Genomic DNA, 10896 nt, shown 5'->3' on the forward strand with positions numbered 1-10896 from the left:
CTCTGTTGCTCAGGCTGGAATACAGCGGTGCAATCATGGCTTACTCCAGCCTCAGCCTCCCAGGCTCCAGGGATTCTCCCACTTCAGCCTCCTGAGTAGTTAGGACTACAGACACACACCAACACACCCAGCTCATTTTTATATTTTTTGTAGAGACAAGTTTCCACTATGTTGACCAGGCTAGACTCAAACTTCTGGGCTCAAGTGATTCTCCAGCCTCAACCTCCCAAAGTGCTAGGATTACAGATGTGAGCCATTGTGCCTAGACAGCTGCTGCCAATTTTTGAATGTAAGCTAGACTTCTTGAAAAATCTCTGTGTTTCCCATATAAATACAAGCCCAGAAAGATTTTTTAAAAATTATTACTCAGTGCTGGCAAGGGTACAAGGAAGTAGAAAAATAAATTTCAATGAGTATAGATTGGCACAACCTTTCTGGAAGGGAATTTGGAAATATGTGGGAAATCATTTAAAATGTATATATGCTTTAGGCCAGGCGTGGTGGCTCATGCCTGTAATCCCAGCACTTTGGGAGGCTGAGGCAGGTGGATGACCTGAGCTCGGAAGTTTGAGACCAGCCTGACCAACATGGTGCAACCCCATCTCTACTAAAAATACCAAAATTAGCCAGGTGTGGTGGTGGGTGCCTGTAATCCCAGCTACTCAGGAGGCTGAGGCAGGAGAATCACTTGAGTCTGGGAGGCGGAGGTTGCAGTGAGCTGAGATCACATCACTTCACTCCAGCCTGGGCGACAGAGCGAGGTATGCTAAAAAAAATAAATAAAGTAAATAAAATAAAATGTAATATGCTTTAGTCCCACCATTCTATTTAATAATTGATCATAAGAAGGAAAGTCAAGATAGGTATAAATATTTGCTATAAGCATATTCTTCTTAGCAATCCTTATGATAGCAAAAATGAAAACAAATTTACATCCAACTTAAGAAATTATGACACATCTGTATAATGGGTTCAATGCAACCATTTAAAATATAATTGCAGATGACATGGTACATTAGTCCCATAGACATAGGCTCATAATATATTTAATGAAAAAAGTCATAACATAGCACTTATTATATTATCTACTTGTGTAAAATATATATACCAGGACAGGAGTGTGATATGCCCCAGTCGTTAACAGTATTTTTATGTAGTTGGTGCAATCATGATGGTCAATGGTTTTGCCTTTTTATGTTTTACACCACAGGTATTTTGTGTTTATAATAAAAAATAAAGCTCATTTTTCCTCATTTATATCAGTTTAAAAGCTTACAAGTGCACAAATATGTTTCCTGCCTTCCCCTCCAAGATGGAACAGGGACAAGAAGAACCCATCTGCATCGCCCTCTAGATTCTGTGTATGGTTCATGATCCGTGCCTCCAAATGTCACAAGCATGCAGCAATGAATGTAGGCAAAATTTCTTTCTATATCTAATTCAGAATACCAGTACCCCCAGTCTAGCAAAGGAAGTGGGAATTCCCCAAACACTCTCATCAGGGACATGGACAGTTCTCGGGCCTCCTCTTGAAAGAGGCAGGAAGATACTATCTTTCCTCTCTGTATTAGGTTTTCTGTTGCTGTGTAACAAATTACCCCCAAACACAGTAGCTTGCAACAGCAAACACGTGATCTCTCACAGCGTGTGAGGGTCTGGAAACAGAGTGAGCGAGCAAGATGGTGCTGACTCAGGGGCTCTCACAAGGTTGCAGTCAAGTCAGGGCTGCAGTCACCTGAAGGTTCAACTGGGGCTGGAGGGACCAATCACCATTGTGCTCACAGTGTTGTTCATGGCTCCAGGCCCTCACTGGCTGTTGGCTAGAGTCCCCATGGCCTCTCCACAGACTGTCTGCTTATCCTTGTGACAGCTGGCTTAAGAATTAGTGATCTGATAGATGAGGGGAAAGAGAGAGAGAGAGGGAGAACATGAGAGCTAATCTTAAAAATAAACTCCACTCAGTTCTGCTGTGTCCTGCTGTTCACATAGATCAACCCTGCCACAATGTGGGAGGGGACCTCACCAAGGGATGAACACCAGGAGGAGGAGACCATCACAGGCCATCTTGAAGGTCACTGACCACATTCCCCAATCAAGGGGCTGCCTCACTGACACAGCCCACCACCACTACCTCAGCCAGAGAACTGGGGACTCAGGAACTTAAAGCCATCTCAAAGAAATACAGCTGGGATCTCATGACTGTAAATGAATCCACAAAAGCTCTAATCGCTAATTTTTACTTTCATTAAAATAAAACAGGTGGTACAGTAAGTAAAGAGCTTATCAATTGCACATTAAACTAGAGGTAATGGGTACTGTACAATTAATTTCCATTTCACTGTGCTTTGCTTACTAGAAACTTTCAATTTCCTTGGAGGCAGTTTCAAGAAGATTCTCATAAACTTGTTTTGCTTACATGCAGACTCTGTGCACGCTGAAGAGGCTTTATCTCCATGTCTCGTCCTATGCGCAGTGTTAGCGTGACTGTCATAGATTTGCTCTGAGTTGTGCTCTGGCTAATGTCCTAAAGGCAAAATTTTGGCCAAAGGTAGTTTACTATTTGGTTAAGGGGAAGCGATGTGGGGAGAAATCACAGTCCCTCGAGGCCTGACATCAAGGGATTTAAAGCCTTAACAACTGCCCATGCCTACTTCATTCCTGAGCCCATCAGAGAAGCCAACACAGGAACTGGGCTCCACAGCTCTCCCCCCACCTCCCTTAGCTACTGAGCTACCAGCCTTGACAAGCTGTACCTGTCTTCAACCTCCACTCCCCACACCTACCCCAAGCCCAGACCACACTAACCTCCATGGCCACAGCTTCCTCTTCACCCCTCTTTGCCCTTTCTAGCTTCCAGCTAATTAAAAAAACTATTACCAGCAAGGTCAACTGACAGTCTCCACAGGCTTCCCTTTAAATTTAGGAAGGTAATTGCTATAGTTTGGATATGGTTTTTTGACCCCTCTAAATCTCATATTGTAATTTGATCCCCAGTGTGGTGATGCAAGGAGGTGGGGCTTAATAGGAAGTATTTTGGGTCATGGAGGCAGGCCCTTTACGAATGGCTTGGTGCTGACTTCTTGGTGACGAGTGGGATCTCATTCTCTTAGTCCCCAGAAGGGGCTGGTTGTTAAATAAAAAGTCCAGTACCTCTCCCCTCTCTTGCTGTCTCTCTCCCCACATGATCTCTACAAACAAGCTTCCCTTTGCCTCTTGCCACGAGTAGAAGCAGCCCGAGGCCCTCCCCAGGGACAGACGCTGGTGCCATGCTTCTTGTACAGCCTGCAGAACTGTAAGCCAAAGAAATCTCTTTTCTTCATAAATTACCCAGCCTCAGGTATTTCTTTACAGCAACACAAATGGACTGAGACAGTAAGAAAAGGTATCAGGTGCAGTGGAGTGGAAGATTTCATGTGACCTTTTATATTATTCCAGTGACTTGCTGAGGCTGCCTAACCTCAGGGATTACAGAAGAGTATTTTCTGGACTTGTTAAGTAAATGAATGAAGAGTTGGGGAAGGATAAATTTAAGTCTACTAGCCCTGTTTGACAAAATAAAAAGTTGGCAGCTCTGTGATGTTCTCTCCACCCCCACCCCATCAAAAAATTCATAATAATCTGGCCTGTGAAATCATACAGTTTGGAGACCCCCAGCTGAAGTCAGTAATGCCATTGTATTGTTCATATTTGTTAGTTCCATGACTGCTTTCCTGCCTCTTGAGGTCGGAATATGAAGTAATGCCTGTCGACACTAAGATGTCTGCGTCGTTACTACATACTGTGCGGTATTTGCATCAGGAGGCTTGAGCCAAGTAACAAAAGATGAAGAAGAATCTTATGGGTGCGACAGAGAATGTATTTGGAAGTGGAAGAAGGGGTGGGGCATGGTGGTGTGCACCGGTTGTCCCAGCTACTCAGGAGACTGAAGTGGGGGGATCACGTGAGCCCAGGAATTCAAGGCTGCAGTGAGCTATGATTGTGCCATTGCATTCCAGCCTGGGTGACAGAGCAAGGCCCCTAACTAAAAAAAAAAAAGTGGAAGAAGGGTTGGATTGTGGGGAAAGTTTGCCCACCTAAAGCTTTGACACAGACTGGGGTAAGTCCAAGGGACCCAGTGGTGAACTCTATCCTGGTCAACTTGGTGCAGGTGGCAGCTGGATAGTGGTATACATAAACCCTGTGTTGGTCAGGACATACCCAGTAGTGGCAAAAGCTGAACTCACACTAGTTTAGATAACAGGATCAGGGATTGAAGTCAGGGATTTGAATGCCATCAGAATTCTTCTCTCCATCTTTTTTTTTTTTTTTTTTTTTGAGACACAATCTCACCCTGTCCCCCAGCCTGGAGTGCAATGGCACGGTCTCAGCTCACTGCAACCTTTGCCTCCCAGTTCAAGCAATTCTCATGCCTTAGCCTCCTGAATAGCTGGGATTATAGGCATGAGCCACCACATGGCTAATTTTTTTGTATTTTTAGTAGAGACAGGGTTTCACCATATTGGCCAGGCTGTTCTCAATCTCCTGGCCTCAAGTGGTCCACCCGCCTCGGCCTTCAAAAGTGCTGAGATTACAGGCATGAACCACCACACCCGGCCTCCCATCATAATCTCTGCTTCTCTCTTTGCATGTGGATTTCATTCTGTCCTCCTACAGAGAGAGGGCTTTCTTCACAGGGCAGGAGACATGGCAGCACAACTCACTGGGGAAACAGTCAAATGACTCTGTGACCAAGGAAGAAAGGGTTCTTCTGCTAGGTCCAGTTAGAACCCTGGTTTAGGACTCTGCTGGGTGCCAGGTCCATCCCTACACCAATTCCCAGCTGTGTTATCAAAAGATGGAGCAGAAAGGCAAGACAATAGCCCCTACAAGCACATGAACCTGGAGCTGGACAGCCTTTGGTTCAAACCACTCACTAGCTGTGTGCCCTTGTGAAACTTCCTTGGACCCTCTATGCTTTACTTTCTTTATCTGCAAAACAGGGATGGTACTAATACCAACCACAAAACATCACTTAAATGTGACAACATGTATAAAATACTAAATTCCATATCCTGCACATAATAAATGCTCAAAAAGTCCATTGTCTATTTGGGCGGTTATTAACGCTTTGTTATCTGCTCAACACAGAGACCGAACCACAATCCCTGATCTTCTTCCTTTGCACCCACATGCTGCAGCCTTCTGCTTTCAACACTCCCCTGTTTCTTTTTTTTTTTTGAGACGGAGTTTCGCTCTTGTTACCCAGGCTGGAGTGCAATGACGCGATCTCGGCTCACCACAACCTCTGCCCCCTGGGTTCAGGCTATTCTCCTGCCTCAGCCTCCTGAGTAGCTGGGATTACAGGCACGCGCCACCATGCCCAGCTAATTTTTTGTATTTTTAGTAGAGATGGGGTTTCACCATGCTGACCGGGATGGTCTCGATTTCTTGACCTCGTGATCCACCCGCCTCGGCCTCCCAAAGTGCTGGGATTACAGGCTTGAGCCACTGCGCCTGGCCAACACTCCCCTATTTCTATGGCTAGATTGAATTATGCTGGATAAGGTATTAGGTTGGTACAAAAGTAACTGTGGTTTGTGCAATTACATGTATTTATTTATTTGAGTTGGAGTCTTGCTCTGTTGCCCAGGCTGCCATGCAGTGGCGTGATCTCAGCTCACTGTAACCTTCATCTCCCAGGTTCAAGTGATTCTCCTGCCTCAGCCTCCCGAGTAGCTGGGATTACAGGCACCTGCCACCATGCCAGGCTAATTTTTTATATTTTTAGTAGAGATGGCATTTCACCACGTTGGCCAGAGTGGTCTCAAACTCCTGACCTCAGGTGATCCACCCGCCTCAGCCTCCCAAAGTGCTGGGATTATAGGCATGAGCCACCGTGCCCAGCCATGTAATTACTTTTAATCACTTTAATTGCAATTAAAAATAACTAGGTAGGTCTTTAGTATTAATATCACAAGATGCTGTCAAACCACACTTGCAAATAGGTATGAAGCGGTCAACAAAGGTAAAAACCAGAATCAGACAATTTAGGGTTTCAAAGAAGTCATTGATATTTCACTTAAAACTGTACCCTTCCCCTAGCTATACAGAGGCAGAAAATATAAGTTGGTGCTCAAGATTTTGCTGTCATGAAAAGACAGAACATTGGATTTGCAGACAAACAAGTTAGTCTCAGCTACTGTTGATCTGCTTTAAGGCCTCTGCTTTAGCCATCTGTAAACCAGAAACAATGATGCTCCCCTCAGTTCCCACACTGAGGTTTGGTGAGACTTAGCAAAGCACTGTTGGTAAAATGCTTTGAGCTCTTCTCGTGAAAGGCTCGATGCAGGTTCTTGGTCTTATTATACAGACACACACTTCACGGTCATATATGTTTAGGGTAAGATGTGGCTTGGAACCACTTCAGAGAATTGCTAAGAGACACAGATACATTAAGTGGTATCTTCTTAAAAACTGAGATAAGCCAGGCATGGTGGGTCACGCTTGTGATCCCATCACTTTTGGGAAGCTGAGGTGGGTGGGTTACCTGACGTCAAGAGTTTGAGACCAGCCTGGCCAACATGGTGAAACCTGTCTGTATTAAAAATACAAAAACTAGCCAGGTATGGTGGTGGGCATCTGTAATCCAAGCTGCTTGGGAGGCTGAGGCAGGAGAATCACTTGACCTCAGGAATCAGAGGTTGCAGTGAGCCAAGATCGTACCCAGCCTGGGCAACAGAGTAAAACTCTGTCTCAAAACAAACAAACAAACAAAAAACGCTGAGATTAAATGGGAAACAAAAGGTTAGTACAGTTACTACCTTGCCGTAGCAGCTGTGTGGCTGGGACAAGACAGTACATATATCCATCTCCTCCTGCCCGATTGTGTTGACACCACTTTCCTTTGACTATCTCTGGATACTGATGACCTCCCCTCACCTCATTTTATTTTAACCCTTCTATTTATCCCTCAAGTCAAGCATTATCTCATTCTACCGAGGTGTCATCTTTTCTTCACAACAGTTTGAGAGCTACAATTAGACAATGTGAATTTTGGATGGATGATCAATGTGTTCTCGATATGTGAGGAGAGGTGGCTGTATGCTGTAGAGAAATAAATTTGAAAACAATTTACTAGGCCAGGTGCAGTGGCTCAGGTCTGTAATCCCATCACTTTGGGAGGCCGAGGTAGGCAAATCACGAGGTCAGGAATTTGAGACCAGCCTGACCAACATGGTGAAACCCCAACTCTTATAAAATACAAAAATTAGCCAGGCGTGGCGGTGCATGCCTGTAATCCCAGCTACTCAGGAGGCTGAGGCAGGAGAATTACTTGAACCTGGGAGGCAGAGGTGACAGTGAGCCGAGATTGTGCCATTGCACTCCAGCCTGGGCAACAAAGCAAGACTGTGTCTCTAGGCGGGGAAAAAAACAATCGACTAATATACTAAAAAGATAAGAAAACCATTACAAAGGCATAAACCTAGTGCTACTTTAGGGCCAGCTGACATTGACTTTTGAGAACTGATGGTTAAATTGTTGGGAATTTTGCTAGCTGGTTGTTAAAGATAGCTATTTGAAAAACTAAACTACATGGGCTTACAATTTTTAAAATTATGTTAAAAATAAAGCTAATAAAGGCCAGGTGGGGTGGCTCATGCCTAGAATCCCAGCACTTTGGGAGACTGAGACAGGTGGATCACCTGAGGTCACCAGTTTTGGAGGCTGAGGAAGGAGAATCACTTGAACTCAGGAAGCGGAAGTTGCAGTGAGCTGAGATAGCACCACTGCATTCCAGCCTGGGCAACAGAGCGAAACTCCATCTCAAACAATAAATAAATAAATAAAGCTAATAAATAAAGCTCGATACTTGTCACTTCATAGTATTTTTATAATTATATATTCTCTTGAAGTTACTTGCTTCTATGCTCATGTCTATCGTATGTGTCTAGTGGAAATATTATACAGATGCTTCTTGACTTATGTCATGATAAACCCATTTTAAGTTGAAAATATAAACCAGGCCAGGCACGGTGGGCTAATCCTAGCACTTTGGGAGGCCAAAGTGGGTGGATCACCTGAGGTCAGGAGTTGGAGACCAGCCTGATCATTATGGTGAAACCCCATCTCTAGTAAGAAAAAAAAAATTAGCTGGACGTGGTGGCAGGTGCCTGTAATCCCAGTTACTCAGGAGGCTGAGACAGGAGAACTGTTTGAACCCAGGAGGTAGAGGTTGCAGTGAGCCAAGATTGTGACACTGCACTCCAAGACTTCGTCTCAAAACAAAGAAAAAGTGAAAAGAAAGAAAGAAAGAAAGAAGAAAGAAAGAAAGAAAGAAAGAAAGAGAAAGAAAGAAAGGAAGAAGGAAAGAAAGAAAGAAAGAAAATATCATGCACCAGAAAGTCATTTAATACACCTAACCTACTGAACATCAGAGCTTACCCTAACCGACCTTAAATGAGCTCAGAACACTTACCTTAGCCTACAGTTGGGCAAAATCATCTAACGTACAGCTTACTTTATAAGAAAGTGGTGAACATCTCGTGTGACTTCCTGAACGCTGTGCTGAAGCACCGTCTCTACTGAATGTGCATCACTTTCACACCATCGTAAAGTCAAAAAATCGTTAAGTGGAACCATTTTAAGCCAGAAACCATCTGGATAATGGTGTGCTACTTTGCTTTTCTTTCCAACTGTATGTTCAGGGATGTCCTTTTGGTGGCTTGAAATTAGCCACATTAGGAAGATTTACACCACAGAAATTGGACTGCCACACTCAGGGTTCCTCCCTTCCCCGCAAGAGCTGTTTTGTCAAGCACTGACCAGCACACCATGCCTAGACCATAAGTACAGAGAATAGGCACAGAAACAACAGCAGATACAAATGTGAACAATATTATGAAAACCAAAAATTAAAAAAGCAGATGAACGAGAAGCAGCTAATTGAGCAGAGACGATAAAGCTGCAACCTAAGCCCAAAGGGAGGAAAATCTGTAAGAAGCGAATCAGCTACACCACAGACTCCTAGAAAAAGCAGAAATGAGTTCCCTCTGTGCAGAACACAGGTGCAGATGTGCTGAAAACAAATGTGTTGAGAATTTGTACGTGGAGCTGTAAGACTCTCCACATTTCTTCCCATCCCTATGTACACCTGTGCACAGCTGCACTGTCATGCCACCATCCCTGCCCAGCCTCAGGAGGAAAGGTTGAATCGGAGAGGAGCTGGACTCAAGGACACCAGGCGCAACCTAGACCTGGCACGTGACATGCCATAGAAACGGAATTAAAAGACGGTTTACACTTTATTGCTATTGTTGTTGTCTTATCTTGCCACTGCCCAGGCTACAGTGCAGTGGCATGATCATGGCTCCCTGCAGCCTCAAATTCCTGAGTAGCTGGGACCACAGGAACATGTCAACACACCCAGCTAATTTTCGTATTTTGTAGAGACGGAGTCTCACTATGGTGCCCAGGCTTGTCTTGAACTCCTGATCTCAAGCAGATCTCCTGCCTCAGCCTCCCAAGTAGCTGGGACTTCCGAGTGAGCCACTGCACCCAGCTGCACTCTGGATTGAAGGACCCCTCAGCCTCTTTCCCCCTCTTAGTGCCTAGAATGCTGGCAATGAGGCTTCTACCCAATGGGCAGAAGATTCAAGGATTCATCATTAGGGAAGCTGACCAGTCGGAGATAAAAAGACATAAATAATGACCTAGTGGGATTCTTAATGAAACATCCAGGTCACCACTGAATCACCTGACAATGAGCCCACTGGTTGACAAGCTTCACTCATGCACAGGTCACTTGAGTGCCAACAGTAAATCACCAGACATTTGAAGAAGGCCTCTAACATGAAGAAGAATTATTCCTGAATTTGAGTTCTACGCCCAGACAAGAGCAAGGGACATTTACAAGGTATCCAAATATTTACCCACCATGAACCTTTTCTCAGGAAGCTTATGGAGAATGTGCTCCAACAGAACAAAGAATTAACCAAGAAAGAAGATACGGGCTCCAGGAAATAGAGAATCCAACACAGGAGAGAAGGAAAAATGGGGCTCTGGGCTGGTAACTCCAGTGGGCCTGAGGAGAAACGAGCCTGAGTTTGAAGCAGAAAGATAGTTCCCGGAGGGTGTCCCCGCAGGGAGAGAAACGCAGTGGCAAGATTACTAGTGTGTTCACCACACTGAAGAGAGCCTGGGCATGAATTACTCACAAGTGTCAAAAAAAAAACCCTATGAATTAAAAAGACAAGGCAATTATTAACTCCAGGGGGGACAAGATTTACATGAGCAGGAATGTCACCGCAGTACACTGTGGACAATATTTCACAGGCAAAGCAATACAAATACTGATCAGGGATTTCATCAGACGATGTGCTGTCCCGTAACTCATAATAAAATGCACGTCTTTCCCATCTTAACATTCCGGAAATCAGAACACACTTTCCGGTCAGCGTGATAAGGAAGTGTTGCGTCATCATTTATCCGCATCATAGTTACTTTACTTGCACTTTGGTACCTTTGCAGTGCCTCAGAAAATACTGGCAAATCTTATCATCAAAGGCATGCATCGAAAATAGGAAGAAATACAGGAACTCTGTTCCTTAATGAGGAAGAACATGCCCTGCAGGGAGGAAGAAAAAGCTACCTCCTCATCTTCCAGTAAGTCAGGAGATCGTTTCTAAAATTTACAAAGATACAACTCTGTAAGCACATCATGTGGAATGACTGCCGCAAATACCAGGAGTACAAAGTCACAGGCAGTGGCTGATTCTGGGCAGCAGTACCTGAAGGCAGGGATGGATGGGCAAGAGGCTACGAGGCTATGAATTTTTACTAAAGCTTGTAAATATCGGAATTTTAAAACTATATATATGGATTAGAAGTAAAAACAAGATGCATAAACATGCTGGGCAT

The sequence above is a fragment of the Callithrix jacchus genome, chromosome 5 (genome assembly GCF_049354715.1).
Source record: "Callithrix jacchus isolate 240 chromosome 5, calJac240_pri, whole genome shotgun sequence".
Lineage (NCBI taxonomy): Eukaryota > Metazoa > Chordata > Mammalia > Primates > Cebidae > Callithrix > Callithrix jacchus.